Genomic DNA, 19,703 nt, shown 5'->3' with positions numbered 1-19,703 from the left:
AAATATAAAAATTAACATAATGTAATTTTACACACTTCTGTGTAACTCTCACTACTTTCTCAGCCCCTTTCCCATTACACCCGCGTCCCTGCTCCTGACCCTTGGTGTACACACCTCCGTTCACACGGAGGAAGGCGGGACCCGGGCGGTGAGGACCAGGGGCGCGGACACCCCCGCGGCCCGGATGGACACGGACACTCACACCCGAATCCCCGCTCCTGACCCGCGGTGTACACACCTGCGATCACACAGGGGAAGAGGGGACCCAGGTGGTGAGGACCAGGGGCGCGGACACCCCAGCGGCCCCGATGGACACGGACACTCACCCGCTCCCGGCGGGCAAGGAGAATAGTCGAAGAGGGCCCGCCAGCGCACCCGTCCCCTCCTGCCCTGCCGGCCGGGGCCCCAGCTCGGTCAGGTCCACACACATCCCGGCAGGAAGCGGGCTCAGGCTGTGGGAAACCGGAGTAACTTCAGACAGAGAGCGGGGAGCATCCTCCCGCAGACACGCAGGCAGCGCTGTCCCGGAGCCTCCTTGGCGCCGCCCGCTCAGTCCTGAGGAAAACAAGCTCCGCCCCCAAGGAAGACGCTGGCTGCTGATGCGGACTGCGCATGCGCACCGCTACCTAAGACACGCTGGCTTCGTGCACCCTCTGCAGGTCCTCGAGGACGGTGCAGGATACTCGGAACTCATTGTAGAACACATGACCCCTCCCAGCCATGATGCTAAATCACTGGAAATCTCAGTGCCCTGGCCTCTTTTTTAATGGCACTGGTGATGCTCTCATCCAGCTATGCCTGCTCTCTTGCCTGGCACATGCCTCAGTCCTTGGAATCCCGTCTGAATCAGATTCTGTTCTGGAGGAAGGACAGGTGAAGAAGAATCTCAAAATTCCAGACTTAGAAGATGACCAGGAACCCAAACTCAACTCTGCCAACTGCCTGGGGTCCCCTGAGGAGTGTGGTTTTCTCAGAACCATCTGCCCTGTGTCAGGAGCAGACCAAGCCTCAGGTAGCTTAGAGAGGCTATCATGCAGCACATGCTTTGAATGGTTCTCAGTTCTGACCTGCATGATCTTGAGACCCTTTTGTAACTCCTAACACTCTGTTTTCTCATACCTATAGTGATGGTTATTGACGACTGAGTTAATCCTCTTACAATGCTGAGGTGCTATTGTTCCTTGGATAACAGAATATTTTGAAGGGATAAACAGTTTATCACTTCCCCCTAATGAAGTATGTTTTTAAAACTAGAAATGTTTCAGGGGGCACTGAGGTCCTCCTCTTGCACCAGTTCCTGGGGTGTTGGCAGTTTCTGCTCTGAGCTCCAGATCCTGATCCTGCCGGTGGTCTATGGTGATGCCAGTGTGTACATGCTCTTCCTTTTGCACCCGTGTGGAAAGGAGACAGCCTTTCCCCTACATGAGGCTGCAACATGCTGACACTCAAAGCAGGCACAATGAAGAACCAGCTAGAGTCCCCGGTACCAGCTGTCCCAGGTAGAAACGTCAACTTCACCACAGTGTTCCTGTGCTCCTATCAGGCCTTCACTACTCCCAGCACGCCATGCCTGAGCAGTGTGACAGGTGACTGTCCCAGCATGGCATGGTGGTGATGATCCCACCTTATCTGTTTGTTTTTGGAATGTCCCCACACCTCTCTGAGCTTCACTTTGCTCTTCTCACAGGCAGAGTTGTACAGGCATAAACCTCACAGGGTTATGGTAGGTAGTCACAGTAGCTGCTCACCCAGTGGCACTCTCTGCCGAGAGGGCTGCTGGGAGTGCTGTGTGTCCTCACACTTGTCCTTCACTCTTCCCAATGAAAACACTCTTGGCCTTATTCTTCCCTGGCCTGCGGCCTTTCTGTGCTTGCAAAAGAACATGTAAACAATCTGCAAAGAAGTTTTGAGGTTCTGTCCATCTTGTCCAGGAAATGCTGACTCTGCTAGATATGCTGCTGGGTGGGCTCTCATGGGAGGGGCTTGGGCAGGACTTCCCTTTGCAATAAGCTGCCCCACCCAGGCCTTTCCATGATCCAGACTCCTGGGACCAGGGTGCAAATCCCCAGCTCCCCACTTGTCAACCATGTGACCTGGGCAACTTTCTCAAACCCAAGCTTTGTCCACCCAAGGTCAGCAGAGATGGGGGATAACAGGATGTCCCGCACAGAGTGTCTGTGCAGATTAAGTGAGGTAGAACAGACAGAACAGTGGTGGGGACTGGCCCATTGGTTGGCAGAAGGGAGCTCACCATGTGCAGCAAGTTCCGCGGGTCACCCAGCAATCTGCCCAGAGGCTTAGCCACTCCATCGCTATCATGCTTCTGAAGTCCACTTAACCACATGGGAGAGAAACAAACACATATTCTGAGAGTAGCTGCCACAGGGAAAATTGCATCTTAGCGGGGAGTAATACCAGAGGGTGATCAGGATGGCGGAAGATGCCCCCTGGGTTTGAGCAGACTGGAGCTGCTCTTCAGAGACTGGGGTTAGTGAGGATGGGCTTGTAGAAATACCCCTCTCCTTTACCCATCAATGCTGGGTCCTGCGGGTATTGAGTCCCACAATCGATGTGCTGCTAGTGCCCTCAGCACAGAGAAAAACCCAGGGGTTCCCACAAGGCTTCGGCCACGTCCTCTGCTTCCTGAACTCCCACTCTGGTGGCCCCACCTGGGATGCAGAGATGAGGTGAGGCAGGGACCTGTGCTGTCAACATCACTGCTCTACCCTGGGAATCTGGCACACAGTAGGTGCTTGGTAAGTCATTGTTGAATGAACAGCAATACTGGGCCAAGTTTCTGTGGGTGTCTGTGCCCCCAGATCAGGGACCCCTCAGGGCCCACCTCACAAGTGACATGAAAATAATGATCCCACCAGGAGCAATAACAGTTCCTCAGAATAAATGGGCTTTTCCAAGCACTCTCCACCTGTTGCAAAGGCCTCCCAGCAGGGAAGTGGGCTGTCAGGGGCAGCACTGCACTCTCCACTGTAACAAGGAGAAAGCCAAGGGCCACAGAGAGGAGTGCCTTTCCAGTGTCACTGCTCACTTTCCCACCTTTTGGGAGACCAGGAGGCTTTTCTACTACATTCTGGCTCTGAAGCCCCAATACTGTGTGGACATGCCTCCCTCCCTGGAGCAAGGAACCACTAAGTGACCTGTCACTTGTCACCAAGCAGACAGGCTCATTCCAGCTCATTGTGCCACCAGCAGGTTGTGCTAGAAGCAGGATCCTCTGGGAGACATCACACTCTCCCAAGCTGGAAACAGGTGAACAGCTCACAGGTTTCCTGGAGAGGATGGTCACATGGCCTTGATCTGGCCGATCAGCATTTTCCATCCTCCCTGGACACTGTGATTGGCTCAGGGCTGGGCACCAGCCCAATCAGGCTCCACGGAGGTCAGGCCTAGTTGCTGGAATCCTGGGAGCAGAGAAGTTCTATTTCAGTTGGGAGTTGAGGGGTGGTGATATCAGCCTGTGGCAGTTGGTGACCATCTTGCTTTCATAAAGGCAGAGCCATGTGAAGATGACACCAGTGGCAGAGCCCAGAGGTGGGGAAGGATGACTTCTGTTGATGTCACTGAGCACCAGGTACAGACCTGCCTGAAGCTATCTCCCTGTGGACGTCTCAGTTAGGTAAGTCATTCTCTCCTGCCCTGTTTGCTTCATTAAGCCACTTTGGTTTTCTGTCACTGGTTTTAAGAAAAAGTTTGACTATTCCTTCAAGCTGGCTAAATGGAGACCCTGGAACTGCAACAGTGAGGTGACAGGCAACAATGTGGCTAATAGAGTCCAGAGGCCTCTGTTCAAACAGGGGATTGTAAATGACAAGGGAGAGTACACATGGCCTCAGTGAACAGATTTGCTACTGGTAGCTCCCAGTTCCTGGATATTAGAGTGCATGCACTCAGCCAAGTCTCAGCTCTGCTGCCACACCTGCTAACCCACACCTCTCCTCTCCCACCTGCCGGGCCTAGGGGGGCTGGACACCCCCGGGCACCTGAAACAGCCCAGGGCTTTGTGTTGTAATTTACACAGGCTGCCCCCAGTTCTGAGGGTGAGGGTGACTGGGTTCCAGTTTACAGAGAAAACAGACTAGACGGTCTCACTGGTGAGATGTGGGGGTGGGACCCCAATCTACCTTCTGACCTATGACTTCAGAGTGGACAGCCTCCCCACCCTCAGCCAGGATGCTTGCTAAGCCTAGGGGCTCAGGAGTCCTGCTTCCTCCAGCACCCCTCCTGGAGGTGAGAGTGAGGTCTCTTCTCTATACAACATTCACCCCTGCAGGGGCACACGTGTGACCTCACAGCCTGTCATCCCTTCCTTATGACCTGGACCTCCTTGATGTGTGAGCACTGCAGATCATGGGTGCACACGTGGGCAGGTGCACCATGACTGAGAGGACAACACTCCAATTTAAGCCCCCTCCTTGCTCAGATGATTACATCCTGGAATTGAGGGGTTCCCAGGGGTCAGTTCGCCAATTCTGGCCTTAGGGGCAAATTCTTATCACCCAGGGGGCTAATTTTTAAATTAAATTACACATTTACAATTCAATAGTCAAGCACCTTTCTAGGCAGCCTTGTAGCCACTCAGCTTTTACCCCTCGCTGTGACCATGTTCTTAGCTTCAAATTGAGTGTCATTATGGACATGAACATGTCCCTTTCATGTGTCACCTTCACAGTAAGCGGCCACCCCAAACTCCCCTCCCTTCCCCTTGTCGATATCTCCACTCAGGGAGTAGGGCCCTTTTGATGCAGTTGTGCAAATGTGTGAGCTAAGGGTTTAGAATGTCCAGGCTAGGAGGGGTCTGCCCCACATGGCAGGGCAGGTGGGCTGGCAGGGGGTGATGGTTCACTTGCAAAACCTCAGCTGGTTTCAGGCAGTGACAACAGACTGGCAGCCAAGGGCTCAGCTGGTGCAGAGTAAGCGGATTAACTGTGTTCACCCAGACGCCTTGGGGGTGGCAGCCCTGGAGTACGACTACAAGTGAGGAAGGTGGAGGGTCCCCAGTGCCTGGACCTCCACCTTCTAAAAATCAGGACTGAGATGTGGCTCTGAAGTCAGAACACTGGAGTTCAAAGCTTCCCCCACCACTTTGTCAATAATTCAAAGCAAATGAGCCTCAGTTTTCTCATGTGTAAAATGAGAACTTTGAAGCCTCTCCCTCTGAGGGTGTGGAGGGAAGTAAATGCGGTGACAGCAGAGCACAGGAGCTGTCTGGGCTGAGCCTGCATACAGGCAGGCCGTTGTTGCTGCCATGACCACTGTCTTCCAGGGCAGGGTCTGCACTCTCTCCCTGTGAAGGTCCAGACAGTAAACATTCTAGGCTTTGAGGGACCTACAGTCCCTGTCACAACTACCACCCTCTGCTGTTGGAGGGCAAAGACAGCTCCTGCAGTAGGTAGTCCAGTCTCGCACCCCCGCTTCCTGACATAAGTATTCCTGAGATACAGTTTTCACATAACTTTGTTGGCTTTAGGTGTGCAGCATAATGACTTTTTACATGTGCATATTGTGAAATGATCAGTGCATTAAGTTTACCTGACGTCTGTCATCACCCATAGTCACACACTATTTTCCTTGTGATGAGAAATTTTAAGAGGTACTCTCTTAACTATCAAATGCACAATGCAGTGCTGTTAACTACAGTCACCTTGCAGTACATTATGTCCCCAGGACTTGTTTATCTTCTAACTGGAAGTTTGTACATTTTGATTATCTTTCCGAATTTCAATCATCCCCTGACTCACCTCTGGCAACCACCAACCTGATATCTGTTTCTATGTGTTTCGGTTTATTTTGTAGATTCCACATATAAATGAGATCATAGGTATTTGTCTTTCTGTCTTATTTATTTCACTTAGCATAATACCCTGAAGGTCCTCCCAAGTTGTCACAAATGGCAGGATTTCACTTTTATAATGTCTGAATAAGATTCCATTTTATATACATATATATGCATCACGTTTTCTGTACCCATTCATCTGCTGATGGACACTTAGGTTGTTTACATGTCTTGGTTATTGTAAATAATGATACAGTGAACATGAGGGTGCAGTTGTCTCATTGACATAGTGATTTCATTTCCTTTGGATATATTCCCTGCAATGGACTTGCTGGATCATATGGAAGTTCTAATTTTAAATTTTGGGGGAGCCTTCTTACTCTTTTCCCGAGTGATAGCACCAATTTACATTCCCACCAACATTGCACAAGTTTCCCTTTTCTTCACACCACCACCATCACATGTTGTCTCTTATATTTTGATGACACCCACCCTGACAGGTGAGAGGGGTATCTCATTGTGGTTTTGATTTGCATTTCCCTGATGGTGAGTGATGTTGAGCACCTTTTCATGTACCTGTTAGACATCTGTGTGCCTTCTTTGGAAAAATGTCTATTCAGATCCTCTGCCCACTTTTTAAATCACATTGCTTTTTTTTTTTGCTGTTGAATTGTAAGAGTTCTTTATATGTTTTGAGTGTTAACCCCTTATCAGATATATAGTTTGAAAGTACTTTCTCCCCTTCTGTCTGTTACCCTACCCTCTGCTTTCTGGATGACAGGGGTCCAGGCACTTGGGAATCTCTGCTTCTCACGTGTTTCCAATGTTGGTTGGGTGAGGGCTGTGTTCTGATAAAAGTGTGCACAACCGTGGGTCACTACCCCTTATTTTAGGAGGTGGGCTCTGAAGAGTGCAGTGTGGGCAGGGATGTTTCCCTGAAGTCATCATTTGGATGGTCATGTGCTCTGGAACTCACATCAACTAGCCCGGATGTGATGGGGCAATTTGCAAAGGGAGGACCTTGCAGCTAAGACACAGACCAGGTGCTCTTGTGTCTTGTTGGAAGGACCTGGAAACAAAGTTGTGTGGAACAGGGAATCCTCCAGGTCACAAGGCTCAGTTCAGACTTCTGGGATGCAGAGACCTGCTCTGAGCCACTGTCACTGAGGAGCGAAGGGCCTCAGGCAGGAGGGAGGAGTTGCTGGATTTCACTTGCCCTGTGTGTCAAGTTTCAGCTCTGGTGATGTGTGGAACATGGGCTTAGCTTTGGGAATGTAAGAGGAGAGGTTCCTGGGGAAGGGCTGGCTTTTTCCTTTGATTGAGGTCCTACTGTGTGCCAAGCACAGCAGTCCTCTGAGTCAGGGCTGGAAAGCCAGGCACAGAGAGGTCAGGGAGTTTCCAGGTCACACAACATTAGGCGCATCATTAGGGTCTGATGCAGACCTGACGCCCAGCCCACATTCTCTCTCCTTTCCCAGGACCATCATGATCCCACATGTCAGAATCACCCAGAGAGGCCCAGGTATGGGCACTGGGACCTTTCCTGCCTAACATGCAAGGAGCCTTAAGAGGGACGACAAGGCACTTCCTGAGTCCATGATGCCCAGAGGCTGCTCTTAGCAAGAGGCTCAGCACACACTCTTGGATGAATCCTAGCTCTGTCCTGAGTCACTCTGTCCTCCCTGCCTCAGTTCTTCTGCCCACATGGGGCTGGAAACAGCAGCCACTTCACAAGGGTCTAAGGAACCTCCAGGATCCTGGAAGCAGCACCCTCACACAGGGAGCACGGTCTCCTTAACTTTTCCTCACCTCTTTGCTGGATGTAGAGTCCCAGCGGGGCCCTGGCTTGTCCCAATTCTCACCCCAGATCAGGGTCCAGCAGGGGGTGGTGTCCAGGCTGGACTCTGTCCTCTGCCCCTTTTGGGGACCCTCATTCATCGCACCTTGGCTGCCTAGACACTGTCTTCCAGGGGCCACTCTGTGCCTCCCACACCTACCTAGCATCCACCCACCCTGGGTTACTCCAGCGCCCTCTGGCCCTTGGACACACACCTACTCCGTGTTGAGTGGAAATGAGGTGACCGACATGCTGGGCCTCCTGGACAGTCTGGAGGAGCCCGATATCCCCAACCTGCCCACCACCCCAAGAGCCCAAGATGGGGAGAGGGTGTGCCTCCATTCATACTCTGATTTGCTCAGATTCTCAGCACCTACTTTGCTGGGTGGATATGGGGGCAGAGGTATGATGTAAAAGCAGGAGACCTGGACAGCAGACCATGAGAAGGGGGCTAGCCCAGGCTGGTCTCATAACCCCCTTAGCTTTGGTTTTATCATCTTTAAAGTGGGACAGACTCTTGTGAGGTGAGCAGGATCCTGACCCATAGCCAGGAACTGCCCTACACGCCTAAGAGAAGCTCACTGACTCCTCACGAAAATCTGTGGGGCAGGGACAGGCATTATCACCCATTTCTGCAGAAGTAACTGAGGCACAGAGAGAACAGCTGAGGTGACCACCCCAGATTACAGAGCCCAGGTCATCTGGTTCCAGTGTCCAGGCTCATGGTCAGTGCCCACTCTGGGTTTTCCTCCTCCCTTCATCCTCCACTGGGACCCATGGCCGCAGCCTCATCTCAGTGTGATTTTTCATGGGGAGCAGGATGGGTGCACTGAGGGCCCGTTTCTCTGAGGACTGCTTTCCCAGAAGGCTCAAGGGGTTGACTGTATTCACTACTGGACACCCAGGCCTGGGCCCAGGCCAGCCACACTGCAAAGCCTGAATCAATGATTGTTGAGTGAATAACTGATCCTCTGCATGTACCTGCATGTTGCCCCCATTTCCTCATCTCCACAGCTGGCTACCCGGCCAAAACCCCGTGTAATCAGGCCTGGGCCAGGGACAGTCAAGGGGACCAGAGATGCTCAGCTGGGGACAGGAAGCCTCAGGGGCCCTGTGGCTGTCCCAAGCATCTCCTGGGGCAATTCACAGGGAAGCCCAGCCAGCTTCCAGGAACAGCAATCAGGTCCCAATCCCAGGGGTATAAGGTAGGTCTTGAGGGGTGTTTCCTGAGACTGACATTGTGTATGAAGGGGGCCTGGGGGTCAGGCTGCTTTCAACGTCCATTCCAGGCTTACATCCCTGCTGGCAGCATGAAGCTAGTCATAAAGGACACAGGCCGTGGGGCCAAGGCTATAGCAGTGCTCTGCTCCCTCTCTGTGGCTCAGTGTCCTCATCTGTAACAGAGAACTAGTAACAGGGCCATGGGAGGGCTCACTGAGACCCTCCTCTGTGGCTTTGGTTGGACACTGCCCTCCCTCTGCTCAGTGCCATTCTCTGTAATAGAGAATAGTAACATTTCTCTTAGCCCGTTTTGGCCCCATTTTTCTGAGTCTCTTTCTACATTGGGCCCAGGGCTTTCACAGAGATCACAGACTTGGGATGTAATCAGAGTGTGGTCACAGCCCTAGTGGTCTCAATTGAGGCCAGAGGAGCTTCAGGGGGGGGTGGGAATCCAGAACTGCTTCATGGAGGAGGTGAGATCTGAGCTGTGTCCCCAAGGATGAGCTGTCATCTAGCTGAGGCCTGACACTGAGCAGGACCCATGTACATGGTTAATGAGGGTGTGAATGAATGAAAAGGCACCCCTCTAACAGAGAGTGAGCGGGGGAGTCCCCTAGGCCAAAGCAGGAAACACAGGGCACCCTGGGGGAGCAGAGGGCGGGGCTGCAGTTTGATGCCCGCCTCACCCTTTATGGGTGTCTTGCCACCACTTTAGCATGTGTTCTGGTGGATTGGGAGCCCTTTTCTCTCCTCTGCTTCAGTATCCTTCTCTTCATTCCGAGGAACACCCGCCTGTGTCACCTCAGTGTCCCCAAGTGGACCTGGACCTGTCTTGTGGGAGATTTTGAAGAGGGATTTGGTGTGCAGCCCAAGACTGAAGTGGGAGGGAGAGGATAATAGGGACCTCCAGAGGGGATCATGGGCTGGGAGTCATCGGAGGGGTGGGGAAGGCAGAGCCCAGAGCTGTAGGATCCTGCTAGTGGTGGCTCCTTCACGAGGGGCTTCACAGGGAGGAAGCAATCATGGGGAAAAGGCAGAGCTCAGTTTGGGGCTTGCTGACATGGAACAGCTCATCACAGAGACGTCCAGAGGAGCTGGATGTAGGGAATGAAGATGCCACTGATGTCAGGGTCAAAGCCTGAGACCCAGATGAGGTGGGGCGGTGGCGCAGGGGAAGGGGCTTGAGGATATCAAGATGTTCATTCATTGGGGTCCTCAGGGTGGGGACCTTCATGTTCATTTCACAGCCACCTGGTGCCTGACAGAGTTAGGCTTAGGGAAGTCACTGAGTAGACACGTGCCGATAACCTAGATTCTCCTCTTTCCACATAAAGTCCCTGGTGTGAAGCCAGCAGGCACTCTTCAGAGTCATACACCCTCACCCCTGGGCTCTCTGTGTGCCTAGAGCCCAGTGGCCCCTTACCTCCCACTCCCCACTGCAGGACCCTTTGCACACCTGCATTTCCACAAGCTATAAAGCATCTTCTCTTGCTGTGTGTTTACCCTATGAAACCTCATTGCCCCAGGAAGAGAGGCCTCACATCCTTCCCTTATTAAAGTGGTAAAGCCTTTTGTTCAGAGAAGCCCCTGTCAGATCTCATAACCAACCAGGTACCTGTGCATGAATTGATCATGCAGCCCCCTCCTCCTTGTGTGCACAGCACCCCCCCAATAACAGACCCCACACACTCAACCTTGGCGCTCGTGTAGGCACCTCTTGCCTGTGTGGCCTGATGTTGTCTATAGCAGTGTCCCTATTGAACTTTCCTAAACCCTTCTCAGACGCTGGTATTTCTTTACCAACCCAAGTAATTAGCCTGCCATTGTGCCCACAACACCTGAAACAGAGTTGGCTAAATTATGCAAATTGATGATGCAGGTTAATTTGCTATAAAGCTGAAATCAAGGTTTACAAATAAAAGCAACATACATACTCAAGGCAGGACTAAGAACTCACACGGATAACTAAGACCCTCCACATACATCCCACTTTGCCCTTAGGGCCTTTGCGATGGCTGCTCTTCCAGCCAGGATCTCTCTCCGCCTGCTTCTTAAACACCTCCAGGAATCTGCTCAAATGTCCTCCCTGACCTTATTTTTCTCCATGGAACATATCACCTCCGGACATTGTGTATATTTTACTTAATTTTCTCTGTGTCCCCCACCAGGCTGTCTGCTGCATGAGGATGGAGAACTGACTGCTTCACTACCTGCTGTGCCCAGTATCTGGAACCCACCCAACACACAGTAGGACCTCAGAGATTGTGTGACGGGTGTGTGATCACTGTAGGCCACAGACAAAAGTCTTCCCAGCAGTCATGGTAAGAGTCATTCATTCTCTACTTACTGAGCCCTACTGTGTGCTGGATACTGACCTGGGTGGGAGGCATGCAGTGGATTAGACACAGTGAGCACACACAGCATGTTAGGAGGGACATGTGCTCTGGAGACCACACAGGGCTGGGGGAAGTCAGGAGTGCAGGAGTGGAGGAGAAGAGGGCCAGGTGGAGACAGTGGTGCCAGAGGAGACAGAGAGGTGGGGCCCAGGTCGTGCAGGGCTTTATGGCTCCTGTGAGAGCTTTTCCTCAGGGCAGCGGAACCATGGCTGGGTACGGAGCAGGGGCCCGGTTCCTGAGTGCTATGCAGGAAATGGAGCAGGTGTCTGCTGGGGAGATGTGCGTGGAGGAGGCTGTCCCTGTAGACTGTGCAGGCAGAGAAGGCTCCTCTGAGGAGGTGACATCTGAGCTGAGCCCTTGTATGGACCGTGTTTCCACCTTCTGTAGACTGGATGCTTTCATCTGCCCTGCAGCCCTATGCAGGACACACCCTGTTCTCAGTCACCTGGACTTGGCCTCCTGCCTGCCTTTTGGGCCCTCCCACCCCAGAAGGAGTCCTTCTAGATCTAAATCACTACCTCCTCCACTGGACTTGGACTCACACTGAGCCACTGTCCACCTGCCCAACTCACCCAGAGTCAAGTCCAGACACTTGGGGGAGCCCCTCCACTCCAGAGCCCATGAACTTACTCAAATGGCCAGTCCTCAGCCTGCTCACATGCCTCACACTCCCCTCCTGCAGAAACCCTGTGAAAGATCATGTCCACAGCACCCTGCTCCTCCGATCCTGACCCCAGGCTTTCCCATGGGGTGTGACCCCGCATAGGTTGCAGTCCCCTCATCCAGTCTGGTGAGTAGAAACTACCTTTTCTTTTTTCTTTTGTTAATATATTTATTTTTTAATTTTTATTTTATTGAGTTATAGTCAGTTTGCATTGTTGTGTCAATTTCCAGCATAGAACAAAATTTTGTCAATTGTGTTTACTCTTTCAAGAAACCATCTCTTGGCTTGATTTTTTCAAATGTTCCTTATATCTCTATTTTATTTATTTCCTCCCTGATCTTTATTATTTCCTTCCTTCTGCTTACTTTTGTTATTTTTGCTCTTCTTTTTCTAATTCTTTTAGGTGGTAAGTTTGATTGTTTATTGCAGTTGTTCCTCGTTTTTGAGGTAGACCTGATTCTCTCGCTATAAACTTCCCTCTAAGCACTGCCTTTTCTGGATCCCATAGGTTCTGTGTGGTTGTGTTTTCATCATCATTTGTCTCAATGTGTTTTTTATTGCTTCTTTGATTTCATCATCCACCCATTTTATTTAAAGTAGTATGTTGTTTAACCTCCATACTGTCATTTATTTCTCCTTTATTTTTCTGTAGTTAATTTCTAGTTTCATGTTATTGTGGTCAGAAAAAGTTGCTTCAAATATTTTCTATCTTCTTCAAATTGTTAATGCTTCTTTTGTGCCAAAGTATATGATCTATTCTAGAAAATGTGGTATGTGCACTTGAGAAGAATGTATGTTCTATTTTAGGGAAATATAAAGTTCTGAAAATATTACCCAAAACAAATTGTTCTATTGTATCATTTAATTTCTATGTTGTCTTATTAATTTTATGTATGGAAGATCTGTCCAGTGATGTTAATGGATTGTTAAAGTCTTCTACCGTGATTGTATTCGGATCAAATTTTCCCTTTTTATCTGTTAGTATTCTCTTTTTGTCTGTTATATATTTAGGTGCTCCTATGTTGTGTTCATATATGTTAATGAGTGTAATATCTTCATCTATGACTCCTTTAATCATTATAAAATGTCCTTCTTAATCTTTCTTTATAATCTTTGTTTTAAAGTCTATTTTATTTGAAATCACTGTTGATATTCCTGCTTTCTTGTGATTTCCATTTGTGTGGAATATCTTTTTCAATCCTCTCACTTTCAATCTATGTGTGTCCTTCTCCCTAACGTGGGTCACTTGTATACAGCGTATTGTAGATACTTGCTTTATTATCCACTCTGCACTGTATGTCCTTTGATTAAAGCATTTAGTCCATTGACATTTATAGTAATTATTAATAGAAATGTGTTTATCACAATTTGAACTTTGTTTTGCAGTTCATTTTGTATTTCCTCTTTGTTCCTTACTTTTTCTTTTTGTGGTTTGATAATTTTCCTTTGTATTATCTTGGTGTCTTTTTAGTTTTGTGACTCTATTGTAACTTTTTGGCTTGTGGCTACCCTACTTTGTACATATATTAACCCATTACTATATCTGTTTGTTTTAAACAGATAATAATATAAGCTCAAACCCATCCTACCAAGAACAAAAAAGAGAGAGAGACAGAGAGAAAGAGAGAGAAACCTGCATATTTTCTTGCTCGCCTCTCCCACCCTTAATGATTTAGATGCCGTCTTTTATGATTTCATGTTTATTCTGTTGTAATTCATTGTAGCAATCACCTTTCCAATTATGGTTTTCTCCTTTTTGTAGCATCCTGCTTCTTTTCTATTTAGAGTAGGTCTTTCAATATTTCCTTTAGCATAGGTTTAGTGTTGCTAACTTCTTTTAGTTTTTGTTTCTCTGTGAAGTTCTTTATCTCTCCTTCTATTCTAAAGGATACCCTTGCTGGATAAAGTATCCTAGGCTGCATCATTTTTTCATTCACGACTTTGAATACACCTTGCTTCTCCCTTCTGGCCTGTACTGTTTTTGTAGAGAAATCAGCTGAAAATCTTATGGGGGTTCCCTTGTATCTCATTCTTTGTTTTTCTCTTTCTCCCTTTAGAATCATTTCCCATTCTCAACCCTGGTCATCCTGATTGTAATATGTCTTGGTGTGGGTCTGTTTGGGTCCTCCTTGTTTGGGACGCTCTGTGTTTCCTGTACTTGGATATCTGATTCCTTCTTTAGGTTTGGGAAGTTTTCAGTCATGATTTCTTCAAATATCTCTTCAATCTCCTTTGTTCTTTCTTCTCCTTCTGGGACCCCCAATATGAGTAGGTTGGCATGATTTATGTTATTCCATAGGTCCCGTATATTGCTTTCATTGGTTTTTATTTGTTGTCTTTCAGCTGTTTTGTTGTCCTGTCTTCTAAGTCACATATTCATTCCTCTCAATTATCCAGCCTACATTTTACAGCCTTTACCTCAACTCTCCTCTCAGCAAATGAGTTTTCCAATTTTCACTGGCTCCTCTTTAGAGTTTCAATTTCGTTATTTGACATATTCTCTGTCTCTATACACAATCTCTTTTAGTTTCTTCAGTACTTTGATCACTCCTTTTTTGAAATCATCTAGTAGACTATCAATGTCTATTTCATTGATTGTTCTTTCAGGGGGTTTATCTTGTTCTTTTAATTGAGACAGGTTGCTCTGCTTTTTTATCTTGCTTATATCTCTCTGGCACTATGGCTTATGGAGTATCAATTATCTACTGTGGTCTTTTAAGAGTTTATTTATTTATATAAAGTGGATGCAGAAATAAAACTAAGCACAAAGAAATTAGTTTTAAAAGCAGTATAATCAATAACAGAAGAACATATTGAAACAAGATAACAATTGAGTTGGGATGAATTTTTAAAATATTAAAGGAAGAAAAAATATTTGAGAACAGAGTATAATCACAACAGAAGAACAAAACAAGGATAAAACTGAAATTGGACAAATTGTAAGATAATAATAAAAGTATTTTAAAAGAAAATTTTAAAAGGGATTAAAAATAGAAATATAAAAATTATTTAAGAAGTAACATTTAAAAAGTAAAAGAAAATGGAACAGAAAAGGAAAAGAGTATGTTCCCGTGGAGATTGTGTGCCCTTAGTAATTTTATCAAGAGGTCCTTCTTAAATATGTGTGGTTACCAAGTCTTACTTCTGTGCCTTTTGTCTGTTATCCCTTTGGTTAATGATGTGGCCATTAACCTGTTAACCAGAGCCTACCCTGGCTATTGAATGGGGACTCCTCTTTGTTTTGTTGTTGTCAAAGCTCCTGCCCTTGCCTTGCTTCATGAACTCAGCTCGTTGTTTCCAGAGACCCTCTGGTCATACCCTTGGTCTGTGCTGCTCCCAGTGCCTGTAGGTAGACATGTCACTTCTCCTCCCAGTGCTGCATCTTGGTGCTGCACTCCTGCATGGTAGGTGGGCAGGTTGTGCCCCTTCTCAATGCCATGTCCAGGTGCAGCAGTCCTCCACAGTAGTTGGGTTGGTTGCTCCCCTATTCAGTGCTACTCCCCACTCCACATCTGTTTCACACTCTGTGGGTGGGCTTGAGGCAAATGGCCACACCAGCCCTAGTCCCTGCTCTTTGCCAGAACGTTGCTCCTTGTTCATTTGTCTTAGAGGTGTGAGTTCGTAGAGACACCAGGACAGAAACGTCCTATATGTCTGGGGATGTAAACAAGTCTCAGTCCCACCTATGAGGTTGCAGAACTGCCAGGTACATATTCAGGTTTCAACCCCATGTCTGCCTGGGTGGGTATGATGGCTGTGGCTGAGCCTCATCTCTCTTATTCTGAGAAAACACCAGTTATGTTGCCATGAGTCAGTAGAAACAAAGGACGAAACACCCCTTCCCCCAGGCAAGCTAGCAATATTGCTTTGCTTTATTTGTTTCTTATTTTATTTGAGGCCCAGGCTGTTCTGATCTGTATACAATCCAAGCAGTTGTCCACAGCACACTGCAGTCCCCCAGGGTTACCTATGTACAGTCAACCAGAGTCTGCCTGGATCCAGCAGCCTGTCCCTTCCCATCCCTGATTCACTTCTAGGTTTGGGGGTTGTTGACACACTTTGTGCCCATTTAACTTAATTCTGTCAGTCAAGGGTGGTTCTGTACACATCTGAGCCTCAGAGGTTCCCTGTCCATCCTGCTGACCTCTCTGTTGGAAACAGGGAGACCCAGTCAACCAGCACTATCCCTCCTTTGCTGCTCCCTCTTCAAAGGACCAACCCCAAGCCATTTTGCATTTTCTTCCTTCTTTTTTCCTTTTCTCCTACCAGATTGGTGGCACATTTTGTCTTTTGAATATGGCAATGTTTTATCAAAGTTCAGCAGATGTCCTGAGTGGATGGGTGTGTCTGTGAATGTCAGTCTTGGTGAATTTATTGAAGAGTATAAGATACAAGCATCCTTATACTCCACTATCTTGGCCTTTCTCCAAGAATATACACTCTTAATAATTTTGTCATAAGGTTATTTTTAACTATGGGTGGTTGCCAAGTCTTCCTTCCACGCCTTTTACCTGTTATCCCCTATGTTGGTGGTGTGGCTGGTGTTCTGGTGGCCTGAATCTGCCCTGGATATTGAGCAGGAGCTCCTTTTTTCCTGTGGTTGTCACACTCCTGCCCATATCCAGCTGTGAAAACTCCACTTGCTGGTTCCAGAGGCCGTCTAGTCGTGCCCCTGGTCTGTGTCCCAGCATCAGTAAATGGGTGGTCTGCACCCCCCACCAGATGCCTGGTCCCAGGACCACACTTGTGCAAGGTAGTTGGCAGGTAGCTCCCCTGCCGCATTAGGTCCATGCTTTGTAGGTGGACTCAGAGGAAACAGCTGCACTAGCCCTCACCCCTGCTCTGTTCTAGAACACTTCTTCTTGTGCATTTGTCTTAGAAGAGCCAACTCAGAGAGGCATCGGTGTGTAATGGTCCCTTCTTCTTGGGACTGTAAACAAATCTCAGTCCCACCTATGAGGTTGTGGAGCCCCTAGGTAGGGATACGGGTTTTGAACCCTCCTCTACCTGGGAACCATGCACCAGAAAATATGGTGGCTATGGCTGAACCTTGACTCTCTTCTCCCAAGAAGTCTCCAATAATGTCACTGTGGGTCTGCAGACACAAAGGCTATGGCTCCCCTTCCCCCCAGGGCACACCAGCAGTGTTTTCTGCCTTTTTTTTTTTTTTGTATTTTATGGGGTACCCAGGCTGTTCTGTATACTTTCCCAGCCATGGCACACAGAACATTGCAGTCCCCCAAGGTTTCCTCTGTAGAGTCAGCCCGAGTCCTCTGCTCAACTCAGACAGCCTGTCCCATCCCACCCCTGCTGGTTCGCGTCAAGGGCTGGGGATCGTTGGGACCCTTTGTGCCCAATTAACTTAGTTCTGTCAGTCAAAGTCTATTCTATACAGATCTGAGCCTCTGAGGTTCCATCTCCATCCTGCTGAACTGGCCATTGGAGTTGGGGAGACCCAGTGTATTAATGTTATTCCTACTTTGCAGCTGCCTCCCCATTGGAATGGTCCAGAACTATTTTCCTTTTTCTTCTTTTCTCCTGTTCTCCCACCAGATTTGTGGAAAATTTTATCTTTTGAAGAAGCCAATATTCTCTCAAAGTTCAGCAGGTATTCTGGGTGGTGGGTGTGTCTGTGGATGTCACTCTTGGTGAATTTGTGGGAGAGGGTGAGTTCTCGAGCATCTTTTTTACTCCACCATCTTTCCTCCTCCTTCACTCTTTTTCTTTTGATTGGAACATTTAGTCCATTGACATTTATAGTAGTTATTTTATAGATGAGGGTTTATTGCCATTTTGAAATTTGTTTTCCAGTTGATTTTGGTAATTATTTGTTTCTTTCTTTTAATTATTTTTATTTTTGTGGTTTGATAAATTCCTTTTCTATTAGCTTGGTTTCTTTTTGGGTTTTATGACTCTAATATATACTTCTGATTTGTGGTTATCTTGTCATTCAAATATGGTAACCCCTTACTTCATCTGTTTGATTTTAGTTGATAGTCATGTGGGCTCAAGTGCATCCTAAAAAGAAAAAAGACAAAGAGAAAAAAGAAAAAAGAGAGAAAAAATATATATTCTCTTGCTCTCCTCTTCCACCTTTCATGATTTTGCTATTCTCTCTTTCTTGTTTGCTTTCTTGTTTTCTTTATTGACTTACTGACTTATTTATATCCTCATGTTTTCCCTTGCAACTCACTGTATTTATCGCATTTCCAATTATGGTTTCTTAATTTCTATAGCTTCCTGTTTATTTTTTATTTAGATTAGAACTTTCAAATTTTTTTTAGCATAGATTTAATACTGCTGAATTCATTTAGTTTTTGCTTGTCTGTAAAATTCTTTCTCTCTTTCTGTTCTAAAGGATAGTCTTTCTAGATAGAATATCCTAGTTTGCAGCCTTTTCTTATTCAGGACTTTGAATATATCTTGCCACTCCCTTCTGGCCAGAAGTTTTTAGGTAGTGAAATCTGCTGAATGCTTATGGGACTCCCTTGTAACAAACACTTTGTTTTTCTCTCACTGCCTTTAGAATATTTTATTTAACTTTAGCCATTTTAACTATAATATGTCTTGGTGTAGATCTGTTTGGTTTCTCCTTGTTTGGGACCCTCTGTGCCTCCTGTACTTGGATAGTTCTTTCCTTCTTAAGGTTTGGAAAGTTTTCAGTCATGATTTCTTTAACTAACTTTTCAATCCCCCTTTCTCTTTCTTCTCCTTCTGGGACTCACCATTATGCATAGGCTGGCACACATTATATTATCTTGCTTTAATTGGTTTTTATTGACTTTTCTGTCTGCTGTTCTTTTTGGGTTATTTCTTTTATCTTGTCTCCTAAGTCATTTATTCATTCCTCTGCATTATCTAGTCTTTTTTGATTGCCTGTATTTGAATTTTCTATTTTTAACTAGCTCTTCTTTATAGTTTAAATTTTCTTTTTAAAGTTTTCTGTCTCTATTGATAGTCTCTTTTAGTTCTTTCAGTGATTTGATCATTCCCTTTTTCAAGTCTAGTAGACTATCAAAGTCTATTTTACTGCTTGTTCTTTCAGGGGATTTGTCTTGTTCTTTTAATTGAAAGTGGTTCCTCGGCTTCTTTATTTTACTTATATTTCTCTGGCTCTATGTATTTCTTCTAGACCCGTTTCTGAGCTGTTACATGTAGTAGGCAGGGTTGGAGCACTTCAGTTGTGAAGAAAAATAGGCAGAAGATGTTCACTGGGGAGTTCTCTCTGTGGTGTTGCCTGTCACTTGTTATGCAGACTTACAAAGTCCTATTTGTTGATTTTGGCTTTATCCCTGCCTTAGCTATGGGAATGTCAGCCACCTACTCTGGTGCCACTCAGGTTCTGAGCCCCAGGAAACATCAGTGCAGATCCAGCAGTGTCAGTCCCTTGGACCTGCCTTAGCAAGTGTGCAGTCACACATATGAATTTGTGGTCCACTACAGGTTCAGCTCAAACCCCAATCCCGCACTCACATATGGAACCATACACCACCCTGTTGTAAATACCCTCACTGGCCACCCTTCTTGAGTAAGAACTCCACTCACTACCTGTAAGTCTCAGAGGTGTGGATCCACAAAGTGACCAGATACAGCAAATCCACCCTCTCTGTCTGGGGCTGTAAACAAATCTCAGTCCCGCCTGTGAAGTTGCAATGGCACAGGGTATGGAGTCAACATTCAGCTCTGCCTTTGTTCAGCAGTGTTGGCTCTCACCAAGCCCCATTTCTCTTCTCACGAGAACACACCAGCAATGGAGCCAAGTGGAGTAAGTGACTTTGGCACAGCTGTGTTTCA

At 47.2% G+C, this 19,703-nt stretch overlaps 1 protein-coding gene across 1 annotated transcript in view; it reads left to right on the top strand.

The window, feature by feature from the left end:
- Positions 1–19,703, top strand: part of LOC140692196 (uncharacterized) — a 66,028-nt gene that overhangs the window by 34,040 nt on the left and 12,285 nt on the right. The window contains exons 15-17 of the mRNA XM_072956943.1: positions 3,509–3,634; positions 11,018–11,170; positions 11,928–12,035. The gene's annotated coding sequence lies outside the window, so the exon portion shown is untranslated. The remainder of the gene's footprint in view (positions 1–3,508; positions 3,635–11,017; positions 11,171–11,927; positions 12,036–19,703) is intronic.

The sequence above is a fragment of the Vicugna pacos genome, unplaced genomic scaffold (genome assembly GCF_048564905.1).
Source record: "Vicugna pacos unplaced genomic scaffold, VicPac4 SAC-SAT, whole genome shotgun sequence".
Classification (NCBI taxonomy): Eukaryota; Metazoa; Chordata; class Mammalia; order Artiodactyla; family Camelidae; genus Vicugna; species Vicugna pacos.
Note: the sequence above shows the minus strand (reverse complement) of the source record. Positions and strands in the feature narration are given on the sequence as shown.